At 40.2% G+C, this 19616-nt stretch overlaps 1 long non-coding RNA gene across 1 annotated transcript in view; it reads right to left on the bottom strand.

Annotated features, from left to right (window-relative positions):
* Positions 1–1396: 1396 nt before the first annotated feature.
* LOC141631408 (uncharacterized) overlaps positions 1397–19616 on the bottom strand; it is an 80836-nt gene continuing 62616 nt past the window's right edge. Inside the window, exon 3 of the long non-coding RNA XR_012537626.1 lies at positions 1397–1476. This is a non-coding gene — a long non-coding RNA (uncharacterized LOC141631408). The remainder of the gene's footprint in view (positions 1477–19616) is intronic.

The raw sequence follows: 19616 nt of genomic DNA, 5'->3' as shown, positions 1-19616 counted from the left end.
TCTTGTCATATTTCTTGTCACGACCTCGAGCCGGACGCTTTTGCGCCACTTCGGACTTAATCACCAAAGGTCTTTCTCGAGGCCTAGACTTTCCACTCTTGCCAATCACCATCTCTACGACAGGAGAGGTCTTCGGTTTCTTCGATGGATGAACGACTCGAAACCCGGATTCTTCCTCTCCCTCAGTCAAATGTTTCTCTTTTTATTTCTCTACCTCGCGCACCTTGTAGTCAACGGGCTCGCACTTCCTCAATCTCTCGCGCTCTTCCGGAGTAGTAGCTTTCCTCCATCGCAGATAAGAATCCGACACCCATAAGGCATTTGCAGAAGAGTTCAAGAACCATACATTTCTTTGAGCCCATTTAATGGCCCACTCTCTTCGGCTTTCTGTAGTAAGCGCCACAGCAGTCTGTGGGACAGTATCAAGCTTCGGGATTGTCTGTTTTAGTCCCACCTGTCTCATCAGCCTCTCCGGGAAGATGCACACCATAAACTCCAAGCCAGGAATGTGCACGGACCGAGTAGGATCCAAAGAAGACACTCCAGTGACAGATTTGAGATGCCACCACGGCACAATCCACCTAATCAAAGGACCATCATCGCTCTTCAGTTTGTTCTCTCAATAATTGCAGACTCGGGTGAAGTCCATCATGTAAAGCCTAGTCCTCATTGCAATTGAACGAGCATGATAGGAAGGAACACGAACTGGAGGCTCGATCAATCGGAGCCGTTCCATAAGCCAAACCTACCATGTTTCAGGTTTCCTAATTCCGCGGGCACGCATTTCGAGGCGACATCGACATTTTCGCCATTTTACCACACTTGCACATTTTCATCTTAGGAAATAATTTTCATTTTAGGAAATAATTTTCATTTTCATTTTCGGAAATAATTTTCATAATTCATTTTAGGAAAAAATAATTCTCATTTCGTTTTACATTTATTTCATTTCTTCTAACTTATCGATTTCTATTTTTTTCTTTTTTTAGGGGGTAACCCTCCCTACCGTCCGGTCATTTTCCGGCAGATTTTTTGCTTTTTGCATTCTTTTGAGTCACTCATTTTGCGCTAATTAAGGCCATATGTATATGCAAATGTATGTCTTGCGTGATTTCTATGTAAATTTCGACGGCATGACGGCGTAAACCGTCATCTACCAAACCTGTTAGAAGCTAACCTGCAGGTACAAGCAATGCAACCCAGCAGCAAAGGCACTCAGGCCATCTTATATACAACCAAAAAGGGAAATGTACAACAAACTGGGGGCTCGAGCCCCAAACAAAGTCCAGAATGTTCAAAATGAAGGTCTAAATGTACAACTGTGCAAAATACACAAAACTACTGATGGTCGCCCTCCAGCTCCGCAACCCTTGCCGCAAGAGCAGCAAGCTCGGCGTCACGAACCTCGAGCTCCCTCAACAAGCGAGCTGTCTCCTCCCGAGACTGGGTCAACTCTCGCTCCAGCTCGCGGTCACCCTGTAAACAACAAATTGGCTCATGTCAATCGTTTCAAGAAAAATCGGAAAATCAAAATTCAAAAATAGAACAGGCACAAGGTTCGTACCTGACGGCCTCGACCGCCGATAAGTGCCTCGACGGCAGTAGCTCGCAGCCGGTTGGCCACCCTCCATAACGCCACGAACCGAGACGGCGCGACCTGCATTTTCAAAAAGAAGTTCTCAATAATTGAACAAACTCAATCAAATGTGTTCTTACACAAAAAGTTATGCAAAATTAGAGGTTTACCCTCCGAATCATATGCTGCCAGTCGTCCAGGCCAGCATCCGTCACAGCCACGTCAATGTCGCGCAGCTCGGAGATCGTCGTCCTCCCGGTCGCGTCAGTGTACTCGAGGGTCTCGGGGTACTCTGGGGGCTCGATGCCCGCCGCCTCAACCTCCTGCAAAGTCAAATGTTTCTCATTAATCGATGATCTTTCATCATAGTTCTCAAAAAAATCAAGTAAAAAAGAAGGGTAAAAATGCTCACCACTACCGGCCAGTACGCCAGCCTCCCGTAGAGGAACGCCGAGTATTCCTCGCCAGGAAGAAGTAGGGCGTCACCACTCGCGCCAGCCAAGTCCGTTTCCTTCTCTGCCTCAGAAGGCTCCCTGAACATCGTCCTAGGAGGATCGATGGGAACCGTCAACACGTCCCGAGAGCACTGACGAGCCAAGAGCTCACCCAAGTACCACACAGGACCCATCGACGTCCTCAACAGCAGCCGGCTCGAGCTCCTAGGTCGAAGGACCTCAGCCACAAAAGGAGGCACGTCAGCGTACTCCGCCCAAGGCCTGGGCACTCACTGGGACAAGATAAACAAAGGAATCATTCTTATGATCAATTTAAAAGCAATATAGGAGCAAATAAATATGAGATGCTTACGCTATCTATCTGAAGAGCGTTCACGTCCCGCCGGTAGACACCGTGAGAAGAACGCTTGCTCTTCGTCCTGCACATCACCCAATCCCTCACCACGAGATAGGCCTTCTCCAGCGGCTCCGTCCTCTTGGGCGCGAGGCCCGGGAAGTAGGAGTGCACCCACGCCTGCGAGGCAAGATAGTCATTGACGATCTTTCGTAATTTGGTAAGGAAAGGAATTGATTTTGATCTAAATGAAGGTTCATACCTCCAAGCGATAGTCCGAGTCCGACGGCGCCAGGAGAAGTCCCCTTCTCCATCAACTCCGGACGAACCATGGCCCTCATGAAGCGGATGAGGACCGCAAAACCAGCAGTGACCCAATCCCAACGCCCTAGGGAGCTCAGGTCAGAAAGGAAGGGAAGAAGCTTCGTCGACAGCCTCTCGCCCTTGTCTCCGAGGTAAATCGAAGACAGAAACCACCAGAGCCACAAACGGACCCTCTGCTCAGCTGTACAGGGAGGAGGAGCCGTCTCCCTCCCGTCAATCGTCACCAGCGCCGGGATCTTTCCCGTAAATTAGTCTCGAACGTAGGAGCTGGGCACCAAACCCGGTACTATGACAGCCCTCGGCGACAAGTTCCAGCCGATTAACCTCCTAGCCTCGGCCGAGTCCACCCTCATGGCAGTCTCCGGCCACTCCACAGCCTCAGACCCACACGGCATACCAGAAATCATGTCGTAGTCCTCCAGAGTGACTCCCACCTCACCAAAAGGCATGTGAAACGTGGAAGTTGTATCCCAGAATCGGTCCAAGAAAGCGCGGACCAGGCTAAGGTTAGCCCGCAGCTTCCTCTTCGCGATACCCCTCCAGGCCTGCACCAAAGAACCGAACGCTCCGCGCTCGATCATGGCGCGCTCCTCCGCCGACAGCCGCTCGTAGCACTCCATCGCTGTCGTGTAGCCCGAGAATGACCTAATGTTCCCGGCCTCCTATTATTATTTGAAACAAAAGCTATCTTTAGTTTTGAATGAAAATTGAAAGAGATATGAACAAATGAATGAAAGAAGATGGGTGATGAGTAGTGAATTTCTATTTACCAAACTTTTCACCGTCCTGTAGGACAGGTGACTCGCTGCAGCCCACAGCAAGTGCCTACTCTCCCAGGTCTCAACCCACGTAGGAGCTCCTCTCAGCTGACGACCTCCTCGTCCAACGTTGGCCCGTCTCGGGGACTCCTCCTCAACAGCCTCCTCCTCATGGACCTCGTCCCCAGCAGCCATCACCGCGGCGGTGAAGGCCTGCTCTAAAGCCTCCTCGACAGCAGCAACGTCTATCTCCATGGGAGTCCTCCCAGAAGTAGAAGCCTCATCACCTGCAACAATAAAACAAATTTAGGCCGCGTCACGTGACGGCAAGCCTTGGTTAAGGGATTTTCAAGCCTTTGAAAGCCTTGAAACCGCTCTTTTCGCGCCATCTTTGGCCACATTCTCATCAACCCGATCACTCATGTGGTAATTTGGGTCAAGTCAAGCCTAATTTGAAGCCTAATTTCGGGTTCGAGTCGAAATTTCGGCAGCATTTCGTTATAACGGCGATTATGCCCTAGAAAAGTGTCCTGAAAAAGCTGTCGCAAACCAAAATTCCGAGATGGTAGGAAGTTTACCCATCATCCAAGGATCCCAAATATCAAGTTTCATCGTAAATGGACAATCCTAAGGCTATTTTCGAAGCAATTTACGGTTTAGCTGTGAAACCGTCTCAAATTTCACTCAAAGGCTCAAAACTCAACGAAAATCCGAGACAATACATGGTTATGTTCCTTATATTACCAATTATCCATTTCTAATGTCAATTTGACAAGGCAAATGCATTTGAGGGAAAAGCCCTAAATTTTCGATTAATTGGGTCATAAACCCTAATTTTTTCGATCCAAAATTGGACAAATACCGGAGATTAATGCAAGAATGAGACACATACCTCGATTATTCATGATTAATGCAAGCTTTTGGATCAAACCTTGGCGGAAATGGTGAAGATTTGAGAGAGAAATGTGTAATTTATGTTTCGAACAAATGATTTTCCACTCCTCTGGTTATCGCGTTTTTACGCAGAAAATACACTTTGGGGAATAGACGAAACAGGCGCTGCGCCTCTTCCAAGAGACGCAGCTCTTGCTGCGCCTCTTCCTTGTGTTCCCTCCATACGAATTTTAAAAAATTCGTTATGAGTTCGTTATTTGTGGGCCCATCTTTGGTGCGCCTCTTCCCCGATGCTATTTTATCCTTTTGGTCCGTTTGACGATTTTCTTTCGTTCCGGCCCGCATTTTCCAAGCCAAAGCAGATCGTTTGCATATTATTTATTTCTTCCGAGACCTTTGCTTGTCGCAACAAGCATTTATTCCTTCACAGGTGTTTCGACACGCCTTCGTTATAACGAGAGTAAGCGGATATACTTTCCCTCTCACGACATGGAGATTAATTCCCGATCATGTTCCCCAACGAGAGTAAGCGGATACACTTTCCCTCTCAATACATGGAGACCAAGCAGTTTTCTCTCAGCAGTTCCCGCCTGTGTCCTGCTATTCGCAATTATTTCTCGAAGACTACCCAAGCAGTCTTCTCTCAGCAGTTCCCGCATGTGTCCTGCTACTCACCTTATTTAACCCCTATGCTTACCCTTAGCTCAATAGCTCCCATGCACCTCCGGAAGCGTCTCGAGAAGAAGTCTCAGGTATGGTTTCTTCTTATGGCTGGCGAGCCTCCTTACGTAGTCTAATGGACTTTAAACGACCCTCCCCGATAGTCGACAGACTCTAAAATGTTCCCGACGACAGGTCCTTGGCTCAGACCCCTTGAGCCGCCTCGCGTCGCCATAGTCGTCAGGTTGTAATCTTCGATTGACCTGATGGCTATACTTTGACTTTCGCCTTGTCCAAGCCTCAGTCAAAGTGGGGGCTCTGTAGATACCTCATTTCTGCACCTCTCGCAAACCACTCGGTGATGATTGGGCCGCATGTTTGCTACGCGGAATGATTTGTGATAGTTCGTAAGTCTATCGTCAAGTGATTGCTCAAATATTAATGTCTACCTCTTAGTTGTCATCTACGTGCCGATACGGTCGTTTTGACAGTAACTAGAGTACATTTGGAGCCCGGGCCTAAAACCGTCTTCATTTTCTAATAACCGTTAAATCCCGAGTCAGAATGTTCTGGAATGTTCCGGATATTTATATTCCATATTTTATAAATATTTCATAATCTTTATCCTTTGGTAAACAATTTCCCGTAATATTCACGCAAGATATTAAGGAAAACAAATTATTCCGTCCTACCATAACTCAAACACGGAAATCTTTCTTCCGAAGGAGGAAACTCCTTGGGAACAGACGCAGCAGGTGATGCGCCTCTTCCAAGAGACGCAGTGGCTGCTGCGCCTCTTCCCAGGTCCTTTTCTGCGTAATTTTCGTATCTTTTTTATATCTTTCCGAGATTCACTTCCAAAGAGTCTCCGAAACCCTAAATCCTTCACGTGATTAGTATAAATAGGAGCCTTTGCTCCTCATATTTCTCACGCGAGTGTCCGCCCTTCTCTTCTCCCTTTGCATTCTAGACCTTTGTTCTTACTTTTTGGCGTCTACGTGCTTGAACATTCGACCACGTAAGCTCGGATCCTTCTGAGTACCAGCCTCGTTTGCATGACCGACCAATTTGACCAACTCCACAATCAATCAACTTAATCAATTTGTTTTAAATTCCTCTTACAAGGGCACTTTCGTTACATTCGCGTCGAGCATCACTAATCGATATCTTAGTCCTTCTCGTTTCGTCAAACATGTAAGTCTGAGGGTGTAAATCTTCCTTTATTTATTGTTATTTACTTTTTGTATCATCAATTGTAAGGTTTATGTCAAAAATACCTTCTTAAAACCGATTTCTGAAACCGTACTTTAAAACCCTTTTTACGGTTTTCCAGAAGACAAACCGTCGAGAAAGGACGCAACAACTGCTGCGCCTCTTCGAAGGAGCGCAGTACCTGCTGCGCCTCTTCGTGAGGCTGCCGCAGTTCCTGCTTCCTTTCTTCTTCCTTTGTCCTCTGTAAATTCGTTCGTTATTTGATTTTATATTGTTTGTTCGTTAATTCTTCGACATAATAGCATAATAATCTCACATGTACATTATTCATTAACATGTTTAATTCGTCGTTAAACCCGACTTAAATCCCAAGTAATTCATATTTGCAGGTTTTCGTCATTAAATTCAATCCGGGTTGTAGGAATTCAATTTGTTCATATCGGATTTCTGGAATTCGATCCTTTGATAAATTTTCATCTGTCTATTGTCATATTCGTCATTAATTTGTCGTTGATTCATCTTGTTTAGTTTATTTCATTCACCCATGTCACTAATTATTAATCATTCATTCATGTATAATTCGTTTAATTCCGTCTCGTCCGTGTTTTATTGTTTTATGACCCTCAATCACATGTAAATAACCTACTAACCACTTTCATCCGAGTAAATAATTTAATCAATCATTAAATTTACCAACGAGTATTAACAACACGCAATTCCGGCTTCACAGCTATAATTCAGGTCAGGAACAGACGCAGCAACTGTTGCGCCTATTCCAAGGGACGCAGCTCTGCTGCGCATGTTCCGGGTTGATTTCTGCCTCTGAACTCCGTTGTTGCTTGACCTAGTTTAATTAGCTTACGTATAATTGACTATTAATCGTATTATCGCCTACTGATTTAATCGTTGATTTATTCTTTTATTCGTTTTCTCAAATTATCCGTTTTAAAGGTATTTTCGACATAAATCGCCTAATCCATTGTAATTATTGTAATTTTCATTATTGTAATTTTCTCTATTGTATTTGTCATATTTATTGTATCATTTGTATGTTTTCACATGTAATTGAACATTAAATCCTACTTCGACCCAATTGTTTGCTAATTAAGTGTCAACCGACTTAGCTAATTTTCACATGTTAGGATTAAAACTTGGGTGTTGCATTGCATGCATACAATCGACGATATATCAAGTATAAATGATGTCCCTAATCATTAGTAGAGGCCGCTATCGAGGCGGGCGGGATTAGGTGTTCGATCAAAAGAGCTTCCTAATACGTACCCTCACCTCTTACTCCAGATCTCCGTGAACACCCGTGTTCATTGGCATCCACGAGAGTCATTCTAGACATAGAATGCTAAGGGTAACGATTGCTTAGTGTTCATGTCTCTACTTTGTGTCTTGACATGACACGAGGTATTCGAACGGTTCCAATTTCCCATAAAAATTGGTGGCGACTCAAACAAAAATGCAAACGCTTGTTCTCTTCCTCCCAAGCGCCCCCGTGGGCTCCCCGCTGTCCACAGGCATAAACAAAAACAGCCGCAAAAAAAAACTTTAATCGGTTTTTCAGGAGAAACCGAAAGAAAAAAACAGAAAATAAATTTTTTTTTTTAAGAATACTGTTCATCCGTGAACAGTAACGGAAACGGAAAAAAAAAATTCCACGGCTAAAAAAAATCCAGCCGATTATATTTTTTTTCTCGCAAACCCTAATTATTGTTTATAAACAATTTTATGAAAATCATCAAAATTAAAATTCGTGGCCTTTTCTCTGATACCACTTGTGGGAATTTATCTGTATGCATCCCTTTAAATTTAAGGATTATAACGAATAATAAAGTGATGATTACGAGTCATAAAACTAAATTGCATAAACAATAGCATAAAGGATTAAGAAACAACATTCGGTCCTAGCAAATTCGGCCTAAGAACAATATCGCATAAAAACGTGTTAAATGTAAATTGTCATCTAGTGAGGATCGAACCCATGACCTATTGGTTTGAGTACCCTCATTATTACCACTATGACACATTCATCTTGTTGATATTAAATATAACCGATTACATTTAATTACGAATTAACAGATTAATTCGTCCAAGCTAACATTACATACATTTAAATAAATATAACTTATTATATTCAATTTACGAATTGACAGTTAATTCGTCTCAACTAATATTATTTAATTTTCATTAAATAATTGTCTCATCAACACATTGACTAACTGTTTAGTCATATAAGGCATCAATGTGATTATATTTCTATAACCACATCTCTCAAACACATCCTATAGTTGTGACCTTTAGGGACCAGTTGATCACCGCCATCTGTATGATAATAACGTCAAACTTTCTAGCAAGCCAACCGTTATTAGGTAATCGTTAATCAACTGATTAAAATACGAAGTATACCCTTGTGAACCTTTAAGAGATTTACAAATGTTATCACACTAATTTGTGGAGGACACAAGCTCCAACACTTTGTACTGAGGTACTTGTGGCGCGTTGATTACATACTGCGGAAAAACAAAGACAAGACATTATTCATTGGCATTAGTGTTGTTCATTAGTGTTACAACATACATCATTCAGCATAGCAACATCATGGTATAACAGCAAGCAAGACAACATCAGCTCTAATTTAAAAAAAGTAATAAACACATTATTAAACTACTAACCTTTTATGGAATAAGGATATATCTTCGCATAATAACCTCCAACATGAACCGACAAACGTAGTATCCATTTTGTATGCTATCCGGCTAGCGAGGGACCTACTATTACATAAAAAACGAAGAGACAAGAAGGCCCACATCAGAATCTTGCATTTTAGGTATTGTATTTGCGCACGTATTATTATTAAAGACAGATTTTTGCACTTAAGGTATTGTATTTGAGCACGTACCCCTGTTATCGTAATAAAAGTAGGGCCATCTTCAGAATCTTTCGTGGGTTGATCCTCGTTAGCTCTTTTCTTCACAAAGGTCCTTTTTTTATAAAAAAAAAGGAGGCAGAATCTCATATTTTTGGGGCAAAAATGAGTTTTTTGCTATAAATAAAAATTGAAACTTAATGTTATTATAAATAAATCAGTATTATAAACTTACTTAATAATCAAGCCCTTAAAGGCCTCGTTTGGTTCTCTATGCAAAGAGTCCAACCAAAAAACTTTCTTCTTGGTCGGCATGATGGCTGCTAGCACCCAATGACTCCTACATCAAGAGACATCATCATTATTAACAAGTACATATATTAGTTAAGAAAATGCAATTGTAGGTGGAATCATAATATTAATTTGTTTATTACCCGATTTCATTATAAGGGGCAAAGATGAGCTTTTTGTTTGTCGCCAATTCCCGAGCAATATAATCTACCAGATCTTCGTACGAAATCAACGTGATATGCATAGATAAAATATAGGGGCACAGGAATCCGTATTGATCACATGGAATCTTGTTCTCGGGGATCACTCTCGATTTCAAGAACCTACAATATTACGGTATTAATTCCGGTATTTAAAACACTATCTAGTCAGAATATTAGAATATGAAATGATTTATTAAGAAACTTACTTCATCCAAACAAATAGGTGTTGGACATCAATCTCGAGAAGGCCAGACCAAATGGCTAGGAGCTCCCATGACAGAATTGCTTCGCGCTCAATCCCTAAAATATCCTCATCGAGCGAAATAATTATCAATTGCTCGTTTGCTATGCGACGACAAGCCTCTAAATACAGTTGTCTCATCGTCAGCGTTCTTACTTTTTTCATGTATTCGCTTCCACAAAAATTAGTGGAGGTTATACTCCTAACATCTTTCAGTTCGAGGAAATAATGCTTTTCTCTTTTTGTGCTAGTACCAGCCTATACATGTAGATAAATAAAATAATAAAAATTCCAAAGGTAACATATCCTAGTTGGAGTAATAAAAATAAAAGAGTACTTAACTAAATACTTCATCAACCTGCTCTTTCAATGATGAGGCAGTAGTAGGCATGTCTGGGGACTTATTAGGCTTATTCGACTTTTTTGTCCCCTATACAAAATTTCCATGCTTTTTAGAAATACAGAAAAAATATAAATAAGGGGAGGTTTTTAAAAAAATGGAGAATTTAATTAAATACCTCATCAAGTTGTTGTTTCGACGAGGTAGTTGGCATGTCTGGGGACTTAGGCTTATCCGTCTTTTTTGTCCCCTACACAAAATTTCCATGCTTTTTAGAAATACAGAAAAAATATAAATAAAGAGAGGTTTTTAAAAAAATGGAGAAGTTAATTAAATACCTCATCAAGTTGTTGTTTCGACGAGGTAGTTGGCATGTCTGGGGACTTAGGATTATCCGACTTATCCGTGTTTTTTGTTCCCTATAAAAAAAATAACATATAAAAACATTTAACACATAAAAATTTAACATATAAAGGTATTTTTCTAACCCCAACTGCTTTCGGTTGAGGCGGAAACGAACAAGCCAGGAAGATGTGAGAATTAGGCCATTGGATGAAACTTCCAACCGCATCTGCCAGAATGGTAATGTCGTCATGAACTGGGACGGGCAGTTGAAATTTTTCATGGCCTTCAAAGACTTCAGTTATCTCCACTTTTCTATGGCTCGGCAAAAGTGATTCGCCATGAACCAATAAAGTTTCCGCTGATTTGGTGGGCAAGTCTACTAGACCCTGGCCAACACGCACAGGTTTCGCGGAATTAGGGTCAGTAAGAATAACTACCTTCCTGTTTATGGCCTGAAGAATACACATACATTATATATTGTATCCCAAAATTTAATAGAATTCATATAAATTTCACTAATAAAGACTTCATGCATACCTTGCCGAAAACTGGGAACTGATTTGAAGGGGATGTATGCTGATGTTTTTCATCAGCCGTCTTCTCAAGTTGCATCCCCTGATTATTGTCAGCTGTGGTGGATAACTCAAGTTGCGTCCCCTTTTCAGACTCATTTACCTAATAAAATTAACCAATGGCATGATGTCAGAAGTTATATCATTAGAGCTGGCAGGGAACACACCCCCTGATCTTACCCAAAAAAAAGAAAAGAAAAATAAGGAAGTCATATATTTACCTTATCGACTTTAGTTGTTAAAACTTTAGAAGCAGTATGTACCTGATCTTTCTGAATCTCGTTGACCGATACTTCCTCCTCATGTATTGCCAAGGTAGTAGTGTTCTCGGCCTCTTGACCAATCTGTTGTACCTTACCCCCTTTAATGACATCCTCCATCATCTTCAATTCTTCTTCGGAAGGCTTGCCTCCAGAATTCATCTTTAGTATCACGGATGCCAATAACTGAACCTGCGTGCCAAAAATGTAATGTTTAAGCAATTTGTTTAAAACAATAACATGTGAACTTAAATCAAAATAATAGAATAAATGGTACCATGTCAGCCTTCTCAGCCTTAACCTTCCTTTTCTTTTTCGGGGCAGTTGTCCCATAATATTTCGTGACTCCAACATGTAACGGGACGCCCCTCAATCGACCTGGATGTTCGGGTCGGCCGATCGCTTTACCAAGAACGTCATCACGGCCATTGGGAGTGAATTTCCCTTCTTGTACCTCCTTCAATACCTTCTCCTATAATATATTAAATAAACTTCAAATTATATTTGTGACTAAAATAACAAAGTTAGTAATGAACTCGTCTTATTAAAATAATGCTTACTATGTTGGTCAACACTTCCTGATCATATTTGTCACGCGGCCGACATCCTTTAGGCGTGTGCCCTTCTTTATAAGTTACGTGCCGATTCAAGTCGGTCACTCCCTTTCCCACCTACACATTAGCATGGTAACAGTTATATATATATAAATGTGTATCAAGTCCAAGTGTGATTATAAAAATCAAATAAACAGGGGGATGCATGCTACTTACGAGTTGGTCTTCTATCAATCTGTAACCGCCTCGAGAACCATACCATTTTCCGTTCTTGCATGAAATGTTAGCATGATTTCTTTTGCTAACGGCCTTCAAATTATATAAAAGCGCAAGTAGATGTGATAATAAAAAAATTATAGAGAACTCATTAATTAAAAAAAATGATAGGTAAATCCATTGTTGTTAGAATCCCGATTCGATCTTATGATTCTACGATTTTACGATCCAAAAATGCTTGACCGATCCCGGATCCTACGATTCTATCATGTTTCTAGAATCTTACGATCCTATCTATTCGAAATTTTCTAGAGGTAGGATCAGAATACGATTCTACGATCTTACGATCCTACGATCCGACTCTATAGTAAACATATTAAAATATATTTTTATATAATAACATCGTAAAAAATCCAAATTTCATGTAATTTGTAGTAACATATTCATGAAATGATACTAAAATTATTAATTATCAATATTTTGTGTATAAATAAGTGTTTTGATTTTCAATTATATATTTCTACCAAATAAAAAATTATATTTAGTGAATTTGTAGAATATTACGATTCTACGATCCGATCCTACCTTTCCCATCGATTCAAATTAGAATTCCGATCCTAACAACATTGGGTAAATCATTAAAAGGCGAGGATACTTAACCTCAAACTTCTCACTAGCTCGAATCGCTTTGAAAAGATCTCATTGTTCCTGAGTGATGGTGGGACACTTGTTTAACGGTGGGCTCTTACGCATCTCCCCCATCTCCTTGTCCACATACAACCAATACATAGCATTCAATTTACCTCCAAAATAAAATGTTGATTCGCTACATAAGTTATCATAGCTTTATACGATCCAAGAATAACTGCGCCAATTTTGGATTCAAATTCCTAATTTCACCTAAATGGATAGACACAAACTGTCTTGTGTAACATCCAATCCAAGTGGATAAATCCTTCGCATTTGGACCAGTTGGGAAACCCTTCGCGTTCCATGTTATACCAAGCGGCTGTTTAGCCGCTATAGCTGTAAGGGCTGCAGGGCACTTCGTAGCACCCCTCTCGCCAGGCTTATTATCCCCAGGCTTATTATCCTTTTGACTTCTTTTCCGTTTTTCACCCATGATAATCCTAAAACCCTAAATATGAATGAAATAGGAAATGAACAACGACATGCAGAATATCTAAAACCCTAAAGAGGGATAAAAATTTAAAACAACAGTTTGAGCTTCTAAAATCCTAAAACTCTAATAAGAAGAATGAAGTAGATGATGCGGGATGATAAAGATAACAAAGAAGACGAAAAACAAACAGATAAAAAACAAAAAAGATGATCTTAAAACCCTATTGACAAAACACAAAAGTGAACATACCTGATGATGATGATAAAGAGAATGAGCAGGATGATAAGGGAAGACGACGGAACCTGGGCGTCGGAAACTGGGCGACGGTCGGCAACGAGAATGTAGAAAGCGGGGGAGAGAGAATAAACTCAGGATACCAACGATTGAACTATTGTGTGTGTTTGTGTGGTATGCTGTATACCTGTATCTATTTGTAAATTAGTTTTTTATTAAGACAAACTATTAACAACGGGCCCTTAAAACAAAATCGTTGTGATATTTTAATAACAACGGGTCAATAAAAGTCAACCGTTGTCATAACTTTATTACAACAGTTAAAATATACGCGTTGTAATATATTTTCACCCAATTTGCGCCAAAATGAAATGTCTAAAAAAAGCAATGACAACGGGTAGAAGTACTACAACCGTTGTCACTTCCTATCTCATTTTTTTAATCTAATAAGACCAATAACAACGGTTCCTGTGTTATAACCCGTTGTTGAACGTAATAACAACGGGTAATGTCAATATAACCGTTGTTATTGTTTAACTCTTTTTTTTTAAAATTACTGTAATTGCATTACAGTCCAAACCTGTAACAATACAGCATCATCACAACTGTAATAGCAGAAACAGCAACATTAATCAGCAATTTCAACAACAGCATCCACATCTAATAATAAGATCAATAAAATAAGATAACAACAACAGCATGCATACTGCATATCTACAGGATTTACCATGCCAAATTTGGGAATCTTTAACAATGATCATTGCTTCTATTGGCTTTTTAAAGCTACCAAAAGCTAAAGACAACATACATACACTCCAGCAACACATCTCAAACTTGCTATAAATTCAGAAAAGAGGCATCCCATTAGCTCAGTATCCATTAGCTCCCCACAACTCACAAATAAACCATCAAATTACTGGTCTGGAAATGAATCAAAATATTGGTCGTCCATATCATTGTGTCCTGATGAATGCCCAAGGCCACATAGATATAAACAATGGAAAATTTGCTGCCAAAAGCTTTAATCCTTTGAGGAATAAGCTTATTGAGTTGGGATACTCGGTCAGCAAAATTAAGCCACGATGGGGGCCATGGGGATTTAAAGGGAGTCTACTCATTCAGTTTGGAACATCACCTGCACATGCAGAATCAGCATTTAAGCTTGACATGATGTTTCAACTCAGAGGCCATGGCAGGAACGACTGGAATGCTCCGAATAGATCAACACTCGAACCATACCTCTGGGTAGCCGTAGACGAGGATGCCGAGCTTCTGAAGAATACCGTGGACTATGTCCAAGTGCCGTAGGCGACCATCTTTGATGGACAGCAGTCGGCCAGGTCAGAAAGCGTCGATGCCCACAATCAGGTTGTGGCTGTTTTCCAAGCAATGTACCCCTAAACCCCTACAAAATGTGTCTGTGTCTGTGGTTGAAACTTCCAAGCAACATCGTGTGTTATTTTTTGAGTGTCAAACTGTGTGTGTCTGTATCCGCCTATCATAAGCAGTGTCGTGAGCCTGTATGAAAAGGCAACTTAAATAAAGGTAATGTGTAACTCTGTGGTCTTGTAAGATTTCCAGTACTGTTGTATAAGTGGCGTCGAGAGTATCAGTGAATTACGTTTGTATTAAATATGCAGTTCCTAAATGCAAATCTGTTCAGTGGAAATAGTTATTTAAAAAAAAAAACTAAAAGGAAGATATATATATTTAAAAAATAAAAATAAAAATAAAAGCTAATAACTTACATTATAGACCATCTCAGGATCGGGGACGTTTCTTGGATGTCATAGTTTCTTCGTTAACCCAAATACCTTCACCATGGTCATCACGCATATAGATGCTTTCAGTGTCCTCATGATCAAAGTCAATATCGTGGAAATAAGATACTGTGGTAGAGTGATCCATTCCCTCAAAAACGACATCATGATCATCATCACCATTATCGGATGCACTACTCCTTCTACTCCTTATAGACAGTACAACAGACCACTTCTTATCCATAGGATCGGTGACATAGAACACTTGTTTAGCTTGGGATGCCATTATGAGAGGATCATCCTTATTATTGCCAACCTTACCCAGATTGACCAACGTAAATCTCATCTTATCCTTTCGGACACAGTGGATGTTGTTATCAACCCAGTTACATCGAAACAAAGGCATTGTGAAATCAATGTAATCTAAAACCAATATTTCTTGAATAACACCATAATAAAGGCATTTTTCCCAAATAGGCTTTTTATCTTTTGAAGTAGCAAAGTGCATTGCCTCAAATTCAGAACTCGCACCACTATTTTGCATTGTGCTCAACTCATCTTGCTCGCGGGTGTAAAAAGTATATCCACTAATGGCAAAACTGTTGTAAAAGGTGACCCTAGAATTTGAACCTAAACCAAGACGTAGTAACCTAGGAGAGATGTCATCACCAGTTTGATTCGTATACTCTAAGACAATATTCCTAAACCACTCTCCAAACGTCTTCGTATGCTCGTTTGCAATCCACTTCTCGGTCTTGTTTGGGTGATCGTATTTGAGCTCATCTTTGTGTTGTTGAATATAAGGTTGCACCTCATCTTCGTTGTTTAGCACATACGTATGTGCTAAATGCAACATTTCACGTGTCACACTTTTTTCAACCCGGCCCCTAATACCTTTTCCGGTCATACAGCCACTATAGGGGAGAGATGAGCGTAACAATATGAAAGAGTTTCGTCTAAAATAGCGCGTTCATCAATACAACCTTCCGGACGATACCGATTAGATGTATAGTCCTTATAGACTTTCATCAATCTTTTGAAAGGATACTGGTATCTCAAGTACACGGGCCCAAGGTACAAAATCTCCCTAACCAAGTGAATGGTCAGATGAATCATGATAGTGAAGAAAAAGGGTGGAAAATACATTTCCAACTGACAAAGAGAGGTTACAACGAGGTCTTGCAATGAATCCGCGTCATCGGGATCGATGACTTTCTCGCATATGGACTGGAATAAGAGACAGAATCTAGTTATAGCATATCTTACCTTTTTAGGTAAAATGGAACGAATAGCCACAGGTAGTAATTGTTGCATCAAAGTGTGACAATCATGTGACTTTAATCCGGCGAGTTTTAGGTCTTGCATCGACACTAGGCTTTTGATGTTCGACGAATAACCATGTGGCACTTTAATTCCATTCAAGTATGCACATAACTCTTTTTTCTCATTCCGTGAAAGGGTATAAGCTGCTGGCGGTAAAAATATACGATTACCTCTCTTCTGTGGTGCCAACTCTAGCCTAATACCCATCATTTTCATATCTTCCCTTGCTGCGGCGTTATCCTTTGTTTTACCGGGAACATTCAGAAGGGTATTGATAATATTATCACAAACATTTTTCTCAATGTGCATGAAATCGAGGCAATGCCTGACCTCCAGGTCAGGCCAATATGGAAGTTTATCAAAAAAATATGGATCTTTTCTTATACCCACGAGTAGACAATTTAGAGCCGCTCTTCTTCCCATAATCTATCTCAATATGCTTTACTTTCTAATAAACTTCATGCCCACTCAAAATTCTAGGAGGTTGACGAAGTTCTTGTCTTCCATTGAATGTTTTCTGCATCTTGCGATAACAATGGTCATGATACAAGAACCTCATATTTCCTATATACACATACTTACGAGAAGACTTCAAGTATTCAGACTCGATATCCTCCCCACACAATGGACAAGCCTCTTTCCCATGAACTGTGTGCCCAGAAAGGTCGCCATAAGCCGATCAAATATTGTACACAATAACATCGCTCTCAAATTGAAAGTTTCGTTCTTATATGCATCAAATACTTCTATCCCACTATCCCACAACATTCGCAAATCATCTAGAAGAGGTTCCAAATAGACATCTATATCATTTCCAGGTTGTTTAGGGCCGGAAATTAACAACGACAACATCAAATACTTTCTTTTCATGCACACATATGAAGGTAAGTTATAAATAGCCAACACTACTGGCCAAGTACTATGTTGGCTACTCATGTTTCCGTGTGGGTTCATTCCATCAGTGGACAACGCTAGACGTAAGTTTCTAGGTTCATTGTCGAACTCGGGATACTTAGCGTCGAACGATTTCCATTGAATACCATCTGACGGGTGTCTTAGCTTTCCATCATTTATTCTTCCAGTTTCATGCCATGTTAACATTTTTGAATCATCGAGATTCGCATAAATCCTTATGAATCTTGGTATCACTGGAAAATACCATAACACCTTAGCCGGGATCCCTTCCTTATCCTTATAACGCCACTCCAAACATTTAGGGCAATTGGTTAAGTTTTGATATAATTTCCGATACAATATGCAATCATTTGGACATGCATGTAGTTTTTCATATTTCATACTGTGGACAGCGAGGGGCCCACGGGGGCGCTTGGGAGGAAGAGAACAAGCGTTTGCATTTTTGTTGGAGTCGCCACCAATTTTTATGGGAAATTGGAACCGTTCGAATACCTCGTGCCATGTCAAGACACAAAGTAGAGACATGAACACCAAGCAATCGTTACCCTTAGCAATCTATGTCTAGAATGACTCTCGTGGATGCCAATGAACACGGATGTTCACAGAGATCTGGAGTAAGGGGTGAGGGTACGTATTAGGAAGCTCTTTTGATCGAACACCTAATCCCGCCCGCCTCGATAGCGGCCTCTACTAATGATTAGGGACATCATTTATACTTGATATATCGTCGATTGTATGCATGCAATGCAACATCCAAGTTTTAATCCTAACATGTGAAAATTAACTAAGTCGGTTGACACGTAATTAGCAAACAATTGGGTCGAAGTAGGATTTAATGCTCAATTACATGTGAAAACATACAAATAATACAAGAAATAATGATAAATACAATAAAGAAAATTGCAATAAAGAAAATTACAATAATTACAATGGATTAGGCGATTTATGTCGAAAATACCTTTAAAACGAATAATTTGAGAAAACGAATAAAGGAATGAATCAACGAACAAAACAGAAGGTGATAATACGATTAATAGTCAATTATACGTAAGCTAATTAAACTAGGTCAAGGCAACAATGGAGTTCAGAGGCAGAATTCAACCCGGAACAGGCGCAACAGAGCTGCGTCCCTTGGAATAGGCGCAGCAGTTGCTGCGTCTCTTCCTGACCTGAATTCTGGCTATGAAGCCGGAATTGCGTGTTGTTAATACTCGTTGGTAAATTTAATGATTGATTAAATTATTTACTCGGATGAAAGTGGATAATAGGTTATTTACATGTGATTGAGGAGTCATAAAACAATAAAACATAGATGAAACGGAATATTACTAATTAATTACATGAACGAATGATGGATTAGTGACATGGGTGAATGAAATAAACTAAACAAGATGAATTAACGACAAATTAATGACGAATATGACAAGAAACAGATGAAGATATATCAAAGGATCGAATTACAGAAACTCAATATGAACAAATCGAATTTTTATGACCCGTATTGAATTTAATGACGAAAACCCGCAAATATGAGATTACTTGGGATTTAAGTCGGAATTTAATGACAAATTAAACATGTGCTAATGATGATGAATAATATACATGTGAAATTATATATGCTATTAGATAATTAAATAACAAACGAAACAAAATAAAAGGAAACGAACGAATTACAGAGGACGAAGGAAGAAGAAAGGAAGCAGGAACTGCGACAGCCTCACGAAGAGGCGTAGGCAGTGCTGCGCTCCTTCAAGAGGCGCGGCGATTCTTTGTCCTTTCTCGACGGTTTGTCTTCTTGAAATCCGTAAAAAGGGTTTTAAAGCACGGTTTTAGAAATCGGTTTTAATTGGTATTTTCGACATAAACCTTACATTAATGATACAAAAAGTAAATAACAATAAATAAAGGAAGATTTACACCCTCAGACTTACATGTTTGACGAAACGAGAAGGACTAAGATATCGATTAGTGATGCTCGACGCGAATGTAAAGAAAGTGCCCTCGTAAGAGGAAAACGATTAGATTAATTAAGTTGATTGATTGTGGAGTTGGTCAAATTGATCGGTCATGCAAACGAGGCTGGTACTCAGAAGGATCCGAGCTTACGTGGTCGAATTTTCAAGCACGTAGACGCCAAAAAGTAAGAACAAA

This window comes from Silene latifolia, chromosome 2 (assembly GCF_048544455.1).
Source record: "Silene latifolia isolate original U9 population chromosome 2, ASM4854445v1, whole genome shotgun sequence".
In the NCBI taxonomy this organism is placed as follows: Eukaryota; Viridiplantae; Streptophyta; class Magnoliopsida; order Caryophyllales; family Caryophyllaceae; genus Silene; species Silene latifolia.
This window is presented reverse-complemented; position numbering and strand designations above follow the sequence as displayed.